The 12,280-nt window shown below is 44.2% G+C and overlaps 1 protein-coding gene and 1 long non-coding RNA gene across 3 annotated transcripts in view; one reads left to right on the forward strand and one right to left on the reverse strand.

The window, feature by feature from the left end:
* Positions 1-12,280, forward strand: part of SLC20A2 (solute carrier family 20 member 2) — a 55,387-nt gene that overhangs the window by 3,766 nt on the left and 39,341 nt on the right. The window lies entirely within an intron of this gene.
* LOC107313225 overlaps positions 1-12,280 on the reverse strand; it is a 74,741-nt gene that overhangs the window by 2,350 nt on the left and 60,111 nt on the right. The window contains exons 3-5 of one of the 2 annotated variants that reach the window (XR_001554869.2): positions 8,336-8,515; positions 2,150-2,292; positions 1-821 (exon numbers count right to left, since the gene is read on the reverse strand). This is a non-coding gene — a long non-coding RNA (uncharacterized LOC107313225). Of the gene's footprint in view, positions 2,293-8,335; positions 8,516-12,280 lie in introns of both variants that reach the window. The other variant, XR_004307230.1, reaches the window with a different exon arrangement.

Consider the following 12,280-nt stretch of genomic DNA (forward strand, 5'->3'; position numbering starts at 1 on the left):
ATGAAATAGCTTCAACTTTGGGCGTTACTGTAATAAAAATAACTCCAAACTCCAAGATTAACAGAATTGTTAAAAAGAGTTCATTCTCAATGAGAAAAAAACAACAATCTGAATTTGGAATTTCTGAACCAAGCCCTTGAAAGCAATTTGTGGCAAAACTCCAGGAGAACAAAAAAAAACCCCAAAACCTCATTTATATAAAATAACGATATGCCTTTACTCTTAGTTGTAGCTATAATGCTTTGTAATGTGGTTATCCCCTTGCGGAGCCCTAGAAATGGGGTGTTTCAGGAGGACTGGGTTTAATTTTAGTCTAACAGTAACATGAATTGGAAATCCTCAAAGGGGCTGCTCAATTTAGGGATTTGCAGAAACTGGAGTCAGAGAAAATACCGTCCAATTGTACATGCCAATAAAACGTTAGCTCCCGAATCCACGAACGAATAGTTCACTTCGGTCTCCATCAGACTGTCAGACTTCCATGTGCTCTAAGTCGTTTTATGTAACCACAGTATGTGAAAGGCACACATGGATACATAGCTTGCCACAGAGAGAGACCACGGTTTGGATGAGATTATAGAAACATTTGTCTTTATTATAGCAGAAGAGAAAGTATTTTGAAAAGACCTGGCCAGCAGGAGGGCTGTATCGCTTTCCAAAATATCCTCCGGCTCATCCTGAGAACGTAGCTGGTAACACGCTCTTGACTGACGGCGTAGGGTGTGAAGCATAAATTCCTGAGCAGGAAAGATGTATGTTGGTTGTGCAATGGGAGACTCCATGTGATCTCGTTATTTATGGCACTTCTCTCAGATGTCTTTCTGTGAACAGAGCAGCTGCTGTGAACTTAACCTGGCACGGCGTACTGGGTATGTTTGAGCTCCCCTATTTTACCATTGCTCAGGTTGCGCTGCGCTCCCATGAGCGGTATCAGAAACAGCTTGTATGGCACTCGTTGTAAAAACAGGACATTTTGAGGAGCCCTTCTACCGACCGATGGAATTTTGGAAGGAAAAAAGTGAGACATTTCTGTTCCATAGTTTCAGCTGGTGGATGTCAGGGAGCAGTACTATCAGGCATCCCATTTCCTTATACTGCAGTATTAAAGAAAAGGTGGGCAGGAGGGTGCCTTGCTTCTTTGCGCAGAGAAAGATAGGAGGATGGAGGCGGAGGCCCAGGCTTTGCCAGCCTCATCTCTTTTCTTTGTGACCATCTCATTAAATGACTGCGGCCATTGTTTGTGGGGACTTTCCCTTCCTATTGTCTTGCATTTGGTATGTGACAGCACCATTGCTAAATAGATCCAAATCTACAGTCAGATAAGGCGTGGAATTACTCATGTTCTTTGCACAACTAAATAACTGAGTTCACATGATCTGTGAGTGGCCAGCAGATTTTTTTCTTAGGCAAAGTATGTACTGCTTGTATTACAAATTTATTTAAAGCTATTTTTAGCTCAACAGATTGAGTATTCCAGCAGCCAAAAATACCTTTGTTGAGTCCATTAAAAGATTTCCTTATCCAAACCGTGTTTTTGAATGTGACAAATGGAAAGTATCGCATCTTTTTCATTTGAAATTCAGTAATGATTCAAAAGCGGTAGAAGTATTGCAGCTAAGGTGTCCCGGATTGCTTATGCCACTGTTGATGGGAGAACTGTTCTCTGTCATTATTGCCTTCCCTAGGCAGAGGGGGAAATGCTCTGTGCCTGAGTTAGTAGCCACATGGGAGGAGCCTCAAGAAATCAGTTGTGGAAGAAAAGTCTGGATCAAGGTGCTCCCTGAGAACGAGTGGGTGGCCTACTCCTCCCAGGTTAAAGTCTGGAAACAGATATAGGCCATCTGGCAAATGAGAATGTCCCCACAGACCCTGTATATCAGATCAGGCATTCCCATAGCTCCCATGGGGGAACCCACTTGCCCTACAAAGTCAGAAAACTTCTTACAGTATCTCCAGTGAGAGTTGGGGAGCAGCCAGTGGGCGTATATGAGAAGGGTCAGTAAAAATGAGTAGGGGGACCTACTGGTAACTTTTTCCTGTAGTCATTTTAAGACTCTGGTCACTTTCTGGTAAACACAGAGGCTCAAATGTCTGCTTTAAATGCTGATACTGCAGGCCAGAGGGATTGTCCATGCTGGTGAGATCTCACCTGGAGTACTGTGTGTGGGTGTAGAGTCCTCTGTACAGGAGTGACACGGACCCATTGGAGTGTGCCCAGAGGAGGGCTGCAGAAACAGTCCAAGGGATGGAACACCTCTCCTGGGTGTTGGCTATTCCAGCCTCATCTCTTTTCTTTGGAAAAGAAAGGATAAAGGAAAGAAAGTATTAAGATCAGTAGTATGGAGCAGAGTCCCTAATGCTGCTATGCAACTATAAAACATCATGGGGAGGTAATTGAGGAGCGTATGCTGATTGGAGTGAATAAAATAACAGGTCTTACATATGGTAGAACCAAATAGAGGCAAAAGCTGCATGGGATTGTATTATTCAGTGAGCTGACAGTTGGTAAAGTGGTGCCAGTTGTGTTAGCACTGTTTTCATCATTAAAGAGCTCCATCTGTTTATGGACTTTATGTTAAGGCTGGGGCAGTTGTCTCTTGACTGGTTCCATGCCTGAAGATCTCACAAAAAAGGATGAAATGTTGTAATTTTCTTTTTGCTTGAGGCCAAGAATTGTTCTCTTGACATAATTTACCAGCTCTAAACCCATAATCAAAGCACACATGGTAGAACAGTGCTAGCTATGTGGCTTTTCTCAAAGATGCTGTAACAATTCTTTGATCTCTTTGAAGGTCCGTGAGGTATTCCAGCGAGGTATCACCCAGACTGGCTCTTTCTCTCCTAAGGACTCTGGGGTTAAAATCTGTTGGCCTGTAGTCCCAAGTTTTGGCTCCAGGAGCTGCAAGAGGAAGACTTGTTTTGTGGAGTAGAGAGGATCCAAAACCCAGAAGGTTGTTTTAGTGTTCTCCCTTCCCTGGCTGCTGTTTATGTAGTTCTATTTATTTATTTATTTATTTAGTCACCAAACTTCTGTTGATTTAAGGTGTGGCCTTATACCTTGATGTCTTCTGCAAGTGTTGTGTTAGAAATGGCAGTGGCTGGTTGCACTGGAGCCTTTTAGCTACAACTTAGCATAATAGTTTTGATGAGTATGTCATCAGCTTATCTGTAAGCAGCAGCAAAGGGTGAAGTTACTGCACAGAGGAACCCGCGGCCCACAGGGACACTGTTCAAGAGCACACTGGGCTGGGCTGAGCTCAGCTGGACACCGTTCTTTTTTCAGGCATGGAGATGGGAGGGGAGCTCTTTGCTCAGAGGGAGAGGTTCCTGTATGACCTTGAAAAGCCGATAGTGTTGTGCTGCTTCTTTGTTCTTTTAGAAGTAAATTTCTCAGAATCTCGAGGGAGTTTGAAGAACGCGGTACCGAGCAAAGCGGTTTGTTTCTAAGAGTGGTGGATTTTACATGGAAAAGACCAGAAAAGTGAGTCTGTAAGATCTGGAATTGGGTCTGAAATTTTGATGGAGCCGCCAGCTTCTAGCAGATCCCAGAAACTGGTTGTAGAAATATTGCTGGCTAACTAGTAGAGTTGCTAAATTATGGCTTTAAAGGCCCTCAGATCATGTTCCTGCTCTGTACCAGAAAGCAGTGTGGCATGGTAGCTTATGGTACAAGCCAGCTGGAGCCAGAGGAAGGGGAAGAGGTGGTTAATAGTTCCCACAGTGCAAGAACAAAGGGACGTTAAATGAAATAGAAAATAAGTACATTTGAAACCTCATATAATTATGCCACATGATATTACCGAGGCCAAAAGTTTAGTCAGATTCCAAGCAGACCTGGACGTTTATATATATATATAATGATAATATCCAGAGTTGCAGCAAATAAGATTAAAAATAAATTAGGGATATAAACCTTCATGTTAATTGATGAGGTCAGGAAGGAATTTCCCCTTTGGGTGAATCACATCATTGTTCACTCTGCGAGCTGCTCCACCTTCTGAAGCATCTGGTCCCGATCAGGATAGGCAGAACTCAGGCAGATGGACCAGAAATGTGACCTGTCGTGGCAGTCTGCAGTGCGCCCACCCTGGGCAGGGCTGTTTTGGAAAGGATTGAGAGGCTTTTTTTTGTTGTTTTTTTATAAGAAACTCCTGGGGTCACCTGTACTGCTGTATACATCTGCTTGTCCGTGGTGAAAGGTCACAAGTACTGACCATGTGCCTTTATGAAAGCGCGAGCACTATCTGACAACGTCAGCCAGTGTACAGGTGGGAGCTGCAATGCTGAGCATGAGACACTGCTGTGTTGCCCTGTGGATAAAAGTAGCTCTGTGAGCAGCTCAGCTGGTAAAGGTGAGTTCCTGCAGCTCCCCAGTTTTGTTAGCACTGCAGTAGCTGAAGCACATTTCTTTCCATTGCAGCAGGACGGTGTCTGAGCAGCCGAGCACCGTGTTGTGGTTTGTGAGTGTGTGAGGGAAAACACAGCGTCTGCCCATGTTTGTGGAGCAGCTCATCATTCGGGGGCTGCACCGCTTGTTTTCTTTGCAAGTCTGTTGTTGGAGGGAGCATCTGTGAAATCCCTGTCCTTTTCCATCAGATGGGGTTGCAGTGCCCGTGTCTCTGCATCAGGCAGTCGGCACAGTTATGTAAGTGCTGTTTCCTGGGGAAATGAGGGAAAACACCAGTCCTAAAAGCAAGTATTGGAATATATTTCCCCTTAAAGAAATCAAGTACATGAACTGCATCTTTGAGGCGCGTGTGCCTTTAAAGCAAGCGCTGTCTAATCTAAAGATGTTCCCCAAGGTATAAGGAGAAAGCTTCCTTGCCAAAGCACGGTAATTGAGTTAACAGCCCATGAGGTTTCTGTGTTTTGTTATTGAGCTACAAAATTCTGCTGGTGTTGGCTGCTGTAAAGATCAAAGTTAGAAGGCACAGCCTGCCAGCAAGTTGTCTCCTCAAAAGAAAAGTGGAAAATGTCTCAGTTGTTTGAGGCGTTCAGGTGACAGCCGGCATTGGATCTTTTTGACATCAGGTTCAGCTGCAAATATGAATCATGTTCTGCAGTTCTCTGTGGGAATCTACAGAGAGGAGTGCGGATGTCTTGTAATCGCTACTGTGCATATGCTGAGTGTAGACATCTGATTAATGAGTGAGGATGTTGTTAATAATTGAATTAATTGTTGCCAGATCATTTCTGGCTCTCAGAAGTAACGTGGAGTTACAGTGATTACAAAACAGTGAAATTGCAGTTTCTGTATCTGGCGTTCAGTGATCCTCACCATAAAAGACTGAGGGAGGATCACGGCAGCATACAGTAATTGGATGGTTATCTGGGCATGTTCTCAGTGTCTCACTGATGGGGCACATGGGGCCGCCTCTGCTTTTAAACTAAGCTCCTGAAACCCATGCTAGTTGGATTCCTTGAGTTTCTGACCAGCAGCCATAACGACTGAGGCACAGGCTTCGGAACTGTTTGCCTTGTAAGCACTTTAGAAGGAAAGGACTTTATCAAGAGTTCAGAAATAGGCAAATGTATATTTTTCTTTGACATGTAATCCCTGCGGAGCAGATACGCTTCTGCCCAGTTACTTATTGGTTATCATTCCTACAATATCCAGAGCATTGACAGAGGGTTTCTTTGTCCAAGGCAAAGTTATCTTCTCTACTGCAGTGTGCAAGTCCAAAGCTAAACCTTTTGGTGCTGCTCAAGATGCTGTCTGTAAAGCTGTCCCTCCTTGCTAGCTGAAGAGAACCAACCCCACTGTGGCTTTACAACATTAGCATTGCTGATGAAGGGCAGTGCTGTCTTTCCTAGCAAAGTGCACCAGGTGTATGGGGTATCAGCTGCTGCCAAGGGCTTCTGTAGAAGGAAGGAGGGTTCCAAACAGGAGATGGAGTTCTGAACGTTTGAGATAGGAACTGTAAGAAGTGGGCACTGCTCTGCCTCTGCTTGGAGGAAATTTGGGTGCTCTTGTTTTTTTTAAATACAGCCTTAACCCTAACGCGCAGAGATAAAATTGCTTTTGTGCTTTGGTCTGCTGGCTTGCAGGCTGCCTTTGGTGACTGTTCTTCCCTCCTGACCCCCTTGGTCAGCATTTGGTGAGGTCACAGGGCAGGCTGAGGGCTTGGGTGGCCCATTCAGGCATGAGGTGACTGCGTCACCGTGTTGACTTTGATCATCTAATCCTGCTGCCTTTGTGCTGTTGGCTCTGGGCTCATCCGGTCCCAGGCTGTAGGTGACTGAAAGCCCACTGAATGAAGTACATGGGGTAACAGCCAGGCAAGTCCCCTCCACCCCACCCCAAAGCTTGACAGTATTGTTCTGGGGACAATTATACGTTGGAAGTGACTGAGGCCTTACCGAGACCTTTGTCACTGTTAGTAGCAGTGCTCCACTAGCTGAGAAGCATGTTAAAAAGAAACAACCAACATTGGTTTGTCAGGGTTGGCACCTGAGGAGGTTTCCCATCGCATGTAAGACTGGCACAGGATTTCTTCTGCTCATCGTGACAGGAGCAGAGACGTGGATGATGAGGTGTCACTGGTTATGCCGACTGTGGCACTGGGCGCTTACACACCTGGTTTGGTGATACTTTAGAAAAAAGAACTCTATTTCCTAAAAGGAACTTGAATGAAAGTTGTGATTTTATTAAAGACACAGAGGCATATTATTATTCATCTTTCCTTGCTTCATCCCTGTGATGTTTCCTGTTTTGCTTCTTGAGATACAGGTGTCATGATGAGGAGCTTCTCAGAAACAGAAGTGGATGATGATGAGTGGAGATGAAGAAATCATACATTTAAGAAGTTGGCTCGAGTTTCCGTTACAGGCATGGAAAGTTTCTGAGACCAAGCCATGCGAGAAGAACATGAGTAAAGAAGAGGGAGATGTAGACCCAGACTTTCTAGAAGGGATTGCAGGATTGAGAGGACGCTGCACAAACATCACGTAGTTTGCTTGCTTATTCATTCACCTGCACCCCTGGATTGTAATACCTTGCTTGCTTATCTGCTTGGAAGTTGAAAAATCCCCTCACATCTGTGTCTTTAATATAATCATGGCTTCAAGCTTGTTTTAGGAAGAGCATAACTTACATCGCTGTGGTTTTATCTGTGGATTAGATGGCTGCCACCTTTGTACTTTAAATCAATTTCATTTTTCTGTCAAAACATATGTTGAACAGGGAGATGATCAGACGTAGCAGTTACAGAACAGCAGATTGAGGGTCTTGCCTGCGTTTAATAAACAGCCTTTGCTACGACAGGTGCTTATGTCAAAGCAAAAAAAAGAGTACTGTCAGTGCCCTCTGATTTGAGTAACCTATCCATAGACAGATGTGGCAATCAAATATTAATCGGTTCAGTCTCTTTATTTGGCTGTTGCTCCCAAAAACATTCCAGATAGATGAGACATTTTGTCAGAGCTGTGGGGCGTTCAGTGCAGATTTCTTACAGCTGAGGTGACAGAGCTGTTTACAGAGGTAGTTACTCGAACATCTTGGCTGGTACTGGAATTACCTCCAAGGAAATACTAGCCGTGCTGTTCGGCATGTTGTTGTAAGAGTGATCCAAAGTCATTAAGATTTTAACATCTATGTATTGAAACTTTTAACATTAAATACAACCTTCGATATTGAGCAGTGTTGCTGGTAGAGGCATCCTTGCTTTTAATATGAAGACTTATCTGGCCTTTTATCCTTTATAAGAGGCTATGGTTATTTTTGCACGCTGGCTGAATATTTGGCCTTTAAGAGTATACAATTACTTGGAAGAGTAAAAGCAGTTGCTAAAGGACTGTTTTTCTAATGAAAATAGTTTGAAATCATATAATTTTAGTTGCTTCAGAATGGATGTGATTAGTGTGTTGGAAACAGTTTCACAGTGGATATAAAGGGAACAGTTGAGAGACAGTGGCTGAGAATGTGTCCAGCTATTTTTACAGCTAACTGTTGAATTGTAACGCTGGGTTCTTTTTTCAGTCTCTTTCCTTAGATATTCCCATAACACTGAACAGCTGAATTATACCCAGACCAAAAAAAGCTATTTGCACTCCGTAATATATTTCAAAATAGGTGTTATTGTACTAATTGATAAGTAAATCACAATGACTGTGAGAAAATCCTGGCCTATTTTATTACTTTGATAGAAAATTTAATATGGGATAGTATTGTCTGTATAATATTAAAATGTTTTCATGGATTTTTAGCTGCTGAAACTGAAATCAATAAACTTCAGTGTCTGTTGCTGCAAGCAAACAAGCGAACCTGAACATTTCTCTTTTCTTCGTATCACCTCTCGCTCTGTGCAGCTGGTGTTTCCCCAGCGTTGCTCCTTACCTGGTGTACGTCTTGCTGTGTCCAGCCGGGAGGCACTCAGCCGGGAGGGCTTGCTTGGTGGACAGCTGTGCCTCTGAGTTTGTGCCATGAAATTCTCAACGTTTTCTGAGTAAGTCCTTGTGAACCGCAGGCAGCATCAAAGCCCAGGATTGGTAGATGAGCTGATGGGACTGCTTTAACCTGTAAAAATGTTCAAAGCGTTTGTCAGCGACTGAGAATTATGTTTGAAGTAGATACATAATAGCTTTCTGCATACCTGAATTTCACGTTAGTGACACCAACATCTTCCTAAATTGAATGCACACGACTCAAAAGTGTGGCCTACATTCTGGATTGCTTTGGAGAATGGAAAATGGTTCTTTTTCTCAGTTGAGAAACTAAAACTGGAAAGGATGATGTTTATGTTGAAACCCTCCTTGGTCAGATTTGAAGGAAAAAGAAACCTGTAATACAATTTAAAAGTAATTTGTTTAGCTACTTGTATTACAACAAGTGATTGAAAGGAGTTCACATCAACAGAATTTTTAAAGAAGACAGAAACTGAACTGCAGGAAGGAATTGGCTAAACACTCAGAGAAAGCGTTGATTGAAATATTAAGCCCATTTTGGGAGTAATGTATTCCACAGTTTCAGAGCAACTGCTTTTTTTTGCATCATTGTGTTCATCAGATTCACTTCAATGCGTAGTTAATTCAAGGCTGAGGAGCTGACTGACAGTTGTAAGAATGGCATAATTAATTTTCCCTTTTTAATTTCTGTGTAGAACAGATATGAAAGGAAATGCCTTCTGTGGCTGCTGAAGATCTCAGTGACCAGAAACAACCAGTTGTTTATTAATCATAGATTATTTGTTTAGTGAATTTTTTTTAGTGTTTTTAATATCTTTTTTTTGTTGTTTTTTTTGCTGATCCTCATTCATTTTGAAGAGCGTCAGAGCACTGGAACGGGTAGCCCTAATTGGCTGCGGGGTATTTGGAGATACTCAAGACCAATCTGGACATCTACCTGTGTGAGCTACTGTAGGGAACCTGCATTAGCCGGGAGAATGGCTCCTGAGGACCTCCTTCACTTGATGTTGTCATACCTGGCTGCTGTAGACTTCTTTTTATTTCTTCTTTGTATTCTTTTTTCCCTCGAACAGGGCTGTGCTGAGGTGCAAATTCCTCGTGTTGGGCAGATTAAGGGAAGTCCCTGTCCAAGCTGTAGTGGGCACAGCAGAGCCCCAGAGCAGCTATGTCTGATTTTTGCCCTTCTCCAGAAAGGCAGGAGGACAGGAAGGTTTCTTTTGGGATACCCTTTGCTATTACTGACCTCTCAGCTACATCCATGTTGCCCTTCCTCCTCTAGGCAACCATGGAGCTGCTGTAATGCATCGTTATCGCCATCACAGCTTAGCTATAAACACCTTTTTAAGAGGATGAGGCATACCAGTCACTGGCACTGTTTGCTGGTGCCATGTACTCAAGGAAATATCTTCTGCTTCCTTAATGACTTTCTCTTCTCTTTATAGCTTGTTTGTCAGCAAGCAGAGAAATTTTAGCTGTTTGAGCTCTTGCTGCAGGCAAATGCTCTGGTCAGTTCACCGGAGGCAACGCGTGTCCCATTGTCCTGCCTGTGCCTTTAGGACCACTCCGTGTGCTCCACCAAGATATGGGCTCTAAACTGCCACAGCAGAAACACTGATGTTACCAGGGCTTGCTTGCAGGTTAGAAGAACCCCAGATAAAACATGGAGTCATCTCTCCATCAGCAGTCATTCACCTGAGGGAGTGTTCTTGATAACAAGGTCCATGACCAACTCCCTGTATTAATCTTATTTGTATGTCAACTTTTCCTAAGGTTCTCAGCACTTGGTCTAGCACCAGAGAAGCACTGAGGTGGAGGCTGACCCTTTGTGGAGAGTAAAGCCTGGCTTTGTTTGACCTACTTCACAGCACTGCATAACCTTAGTAAGTCCCTTCTGCAGGTGTTTGCCAAGCCATGCACCCAGTCGTGGGACATTCTTTGGCATGTCACACTGGCACTGATTTAGTTACCAGCCAGCGTGACAGGTCTGTCAGCCACCTGTTTGCTGCAGCAGCACCAACAGCCTACAGTGAAGCAGCCCATGTGTTAACTCTTTCGTATAGCTGGACTGCATGGATCTTGTCTCTTCACTGTGGTGGGAGGTAGAAGTGGACCACTACATGGACTCTGAAGAACAGAGATCAGCAGCTATTGATCTTTGAGGCTGTTGGCAGGTGCTGTTCTTCATATGGTCAGCATGTACTAGACTGCCAAGAGGGAGCTCTCTCTGGTGACCTGTCTGCAGACAGTATTAAACTCCATGTATGTCATCACCAGGCTCCTAGGCGTCATAGCTGGCTATTCCAATGGCATGTTCCAATGTGGCCTACAGCCACAGCTTTCAGTGGCTGCGTTAATGTTGCCACCTTTATAACTTCATCACTGGTGCTTTCCTCCTTTTAGCAGTGCACTAGCTCATTTCAGCAGCATCCGATCTTCTGTCACGGTGGACATGCTGGTTTTGGAGGATGCCAGTGCAGGCCAGTCAGGGTGGTTGGATGTGCTGATAACTGCTTACTCATTGCACCTCCCTCTTCAGAGAGATGGGCGCTGGTGTCAGCCGCAGAGTTCTGTCATAGCTCAGTGGGAGAAGACATCACACCGGTCAAACAAAATGAGAATGGCAGTTAATCTGGGGCTTGAGGTGTCATATTTTCTTTATCTGAAAATTGCCATTATTGAATTCTGGCAACATCATTCTGGCTTTTTACCAAAGGAATTTGTGAAATGTTGAATTTCCTAATTGCCTTTAACGTTTTACAGGCAATTTTTTGTGTTCTACTTGTAGTTAATATAGGTTGGTTAGTACTTTGGAATAATGCTACTTGCATTGTCAGCAGCAGCCAGGGTTTTTAGAAGTGCGTTGTCCATGCTGGTTGCTTACTTTAGGGGTGGGGCTGGGGAGGGGAGATAGTTGATAAAGCCCCAGGAGATGCAGGGCAGCGGTTCTCCCATTCCTTTGAACTTAATATGAATGTTGTAAGCCCAGCCTCGGTGAATCAGCCAGAGTTGGGGTGATACAAGTCCAGTTGTTTCCTGGCATTAACTGGAGCAGTGCTCGAATCAGAGTTGACCAAAGCCTTGATTCTCCAGAATGGTTTTGCTGCCTTTGAAGTCCTGCTGGCTCAGCATGGGCTTGTTCTGTGACGGGCTGGAGTCAGCCTCACTCTTCCAGCCTCTGTAGTCCTCCAGGCCAGGCTTGGCCTCCAGCAGTTCCAGCTGTGGCTTCCTCCTTTCCATTTTCCCAGGGTTTACTTGCTCAAAAGATGATGGGTGGCTTCAAGTGGAGTCACACTGCGGTACGGCAGCTCTCCCTGCATGTTAATGTAAGTACAGCAAGTTCACCTTGGCCATTGGGAATGGAAGTCTCCTCATTGGGATGGCCTGTTCACCCTGGGAGACCAAGGGCTTGCTGGAAAAAACCTTTCACATGGCATGTGATGGAATTTGGAGTTGATAAAAAAAGCCCATCCCAGTTTATTGCTTTCTCAGAGCAAAAAGGGTGATCCATGCCTGAATGTCCAGCAGCTTTTTAATTTTTACATCTGTGACATTAGGCTTTACAGACAGTCTGTTTTCCTCACACTGAAACACAGATACATCTCTTTCTGTTTGAAAAGTGTCCTGATGGATTATAGAATATGTTGGATCTTGCCACCCAAAATGCAGCAGTGAGTACACAGATGTTGATCAGAGCAGGCTCATTCCAGCTCAAGCAGTGTCTGTGGCTTTGCTCAGGGTGTCTCCAGGTCTGGCATCTGCAGAGGAGAAATTCAGAGCCATCCATCCACCTTCATCTCTCCTTTATGCCCGTTCGTTTCTCTTTGTCATTTGGAGGTGGGGGTTCCCTGTAGGAGCAGGAGCACAAACACATGGAAAT

The sequence above is a fragment of the Coturnix japonica genome, chromosome 4 (assembly GCF_001577835.2).
Source record: "Coturnix japonica isolate 7356 chromosome 4, Coturnix japonica 2.1, whole genome shotgun sequence".
Lineage (NCBI taxonomy): Eukaryota > Metazoa > Chordata > Aves > Galliformes > Phasianidae > Coturnix > Coturnix japonica.